The following is a 3,334-nucleotide window of genomic DNA, read 5'->3' as shown; positions in this document are numbered from 1 at the left end:
GTATGGCGGTCATCGCCATATCTTTCTTCAGTGTCTAGCACTTTATTCCATCTTCGGCTGAGCTTTTCCTGTGCGGCCTTGAGCCGTTGCTTCTGCTTTTTTAGACTTCTTGCGGTGGCCAGAAGCTTTCTGTGGAGGTTGTCTCTTTCCACTTGTTCGTCCGGGATGATGAATGCATCGTCATCCGGACTGTCTTCCTGTTCTGGGGCGGCATCATGAGCTCGTCCCTCCGGATCATTGTGATCGGGTATTTGCTCCGAACTTGATTTGGCGTGACCTGGCTCGTCCTGCTCCATCGCTGGGTCCGTGCGGTCATTATTGCTTTCGGAGTTTGCGGGTATATCAGCCCTTCTTGCGCTCTTGTCGCTATTTTTGCCATTGCTGGACTTTGAGCGGCGTCTGCGCCGCCTTTTTGGCTTTTGCCCGGGTGTTTTATCTTCCAGGTTATCGCTGTCGTCCTTATTGGGCGTATCTACCATGTATATATCATGTGACAAGGTAGTAGTCCCGCGCCCCGGGGATTCTGGAGCTTCTCCTGCATCTCGTCCATACCGTCGATGTCTTCGGAGTCGAAGCCATGCACGTCGATTAAATCTTCGATCGTAGCAATGAAGTGGGTGGTGGGTGGGCATCGAATTCCTTCGTCGCCTGCTTCCCACTCGGGTCGGACATAGTTCAGCCCAGAGTCTCCTGACAAAGAGAGAGACCTTACTGAGTTCAGCATGTTGCCAAAGGGCGAGTGCTAAAAGATGTCTGCAGCTGTAAACTCCATTACCAAAGCCCAACCTGGCTCGGCTGGCTCAAGAGCGAGCGGACAGGGACCAACAGCCGGATATGAGTCCGGGGGGCCAGGGTAACAGGCCTCCACAGAGGTGGGACCTGTGTTCGGCTCCACCGCCGATGAGTGTGCGGCCTGCGGGGCGGGGTCCAGCCCTCCGTCCATAGGCAACATGACCTGCCCTGGATGTAGATCCGGGGCTGCTTCGGGGATGATGTCCTGAGCATTGTCCGACTGCAGGTCTAGGCCGTGCTCGTCGTGACTGTCCGGCGTTCCTGGCGTAGGCTCGACTCCACCGAAGATCAAGTCTCCGCAGATATCTGCTATGTAGTTCAAATTTGCGAACCTGATCTGGTGGCCAGGGGCTGAGCTATCAATCTGCTCCAACTGGCCAAGCGAATTGGCCCGCAGTGCGAAGCCGCCGAACACAAAGATCTGTCCGGGGAGAAAAATCTCACCCTGGACTGCGTTGTTGACGCTTGAAGACGCCATCAAGCCTCGAAGCGACGACACAGAGGAACTCTCAATGAAAGCACCAATGTCGGTGTCAAAACCGGCGGATCTCGGGTAGGGGGTCCTGATCTGTGCGTCTTAGGCTGATGGTAACAGGAAGCAAGGGACACAATGTTTACACAGGTTCGGGCCCTTTCGATGGAGGTAAAACCCTACTTCCTGCTTGATTAATATTGAAGATATGTAGAATACAAGAGTAGATCTACCACGAGATCATAGAGGCTAAACCCTAAGAGCTAGCCTATGATGGTATGATTGTAATTGTGATCGGCCTTCTAAGGACCATGCTCTCCGGTTTATATAGACACTGGAGAGCTAGGGTTTACGTGGAGTCGGTTACAAGGAAGGAAACATAATATCCGGACCGCCAAGCTTGTCTTCCACGCAAAGGAGAGTCCCATCCGGACACGAGCCGAAGTCTTGAGTCTTGTATCTTGACGCTTCTATAGTCCGGACGATGAATATAGTCCGGCTGTCCGGATACCCCCTTATCCAGGACTCCCTCAATGGGTGCCTATGTACTTCAGGCAGAAACTCTTCCCATTCACAGGCACAACCGGGCAGTCTGAGGGGCTGAATTCCTACTTCAAGACTTCAAATCACGCTGAAGACTCAGTTTGCACCTTTGTGAGGCAATTTGAGTTGTGTCAGGAGCTGATGCTAAACCACGAGATAATGCAGGGTTCATAAATGAAGAAACTAGGCCACCGCTATGGGGAAAGTAAGTCTCATCATCTATTTTTCTGTTTTGGACATGCTATTTTGCAAGAAAATTTAGTTGCAACATTTCTAGCATACTTCGTTAATGTCGTCTTTTTTTGCAATTACAACATTGAGAAGCAAACTGCAGACTTCTATACAAGAGATATGTTTTCCAAATTTTAGAATCTCGTGGCTAAATCCACTGGATTTACTTTGTTGCAGGTGCAAGCTGATGACCTCTTGTTTCAACTTGTTGCAAATGACAACGTGGACACGAAGAGTACATGGTGCATATGGTACTTGAAGATGAGAAGTACATGCGCAGTTGCCACATGTTTGAGATGTGTGGGCTGATCTATCCACATATCTTCCGAATTTTGGTGCATCCGAATGTGCAACGATACATGCACCTTACATGCTTGAAATATGGTCTCGACAAGCAACAACTCATGCACCCCATCTAGGCAACGGGCATAGGGCTATGCACTTTGGCATACCCGTGACAAAAACCCTCAACTACAATTCTCTCTGCAGGAAGTTTGGCACCCTGGCTTCAACATCGAAGATTATCGATATGTCTCTGGCCTAGTTGAACAGGTGAAGATTGGGTTTGTTGCGAGGAAAGCGAGAGCAAGAAATGGTGTTGCAAGAAACGAAGAAGTGCTAGATTCGAAAGCAAATGAACATCCACAAGCTCCAAATACAAATCTAGATCAGCATGTTCTGACTTTCGAAGGATTGCAGAACCCACCACGGTAAGCCAAGAAGGATCGGCCAAAGGAAATACAGGAAAGAGAAGGAAACCACTAGTTGAGTTGCGAGAGGATGAAAAGAAGAAAAAGGCAAAGAAGTATGATGCGAAAACCAAGAGAGCTCCAAAGCCAAGGGGAGAAGACTCAATTCTTGTATTTCTCTGGCGAGATGCACAATGTCAAGAACTGCCAATACCCTTATGTCGTGATAATGTCAAGGGTGGCAGTGAGAGATTCAGATGTAGAAACTATCCTTACCCTTTGGGATGTTATGTGAGAGTGGTGATATATTACGTTGTCCCCCTTGTTTCAGCATTTCCATAAATACCTGGTTGCAACTTTGCTCCCCAAAAAGAGTTGCAGCTATTTTTTTGTGAGACTACATGTATGGATAATTATTGCTTTTAAAAAAAATTATAAGTTTGTGAAACAAAGTTGGGGAATGTTTGTAGCATGATCCTTGTATGGTTGAAACATTTTAAACATAATGAAAGTAAAGCATCATGTTGTTCTCTTGTTTTGGAAAAAAGATACTAACAAATATATTCACTGGTTGTAGCAAAAAATATGACAGTAACAACTTACTTTT

The sequence above is a fragment of the Triticum dicoccoides genome, chromosome 4B, assembly GCF_002162155.2.
Source record: "Triticum dicoccoides isolate Atlit2015 ecotype Zavitan chromosome 4B, WEW_v2.0, whole genome shotgun sequence".
NCBI lineage: Eukaryota > Viridiplantae > Streptophyta > Magnoliopsida > Poales > Poaceae > Triticum > Triticum dicoccoides.
This window is presented reverse-complemented; position numbering follows the sequence as displayed.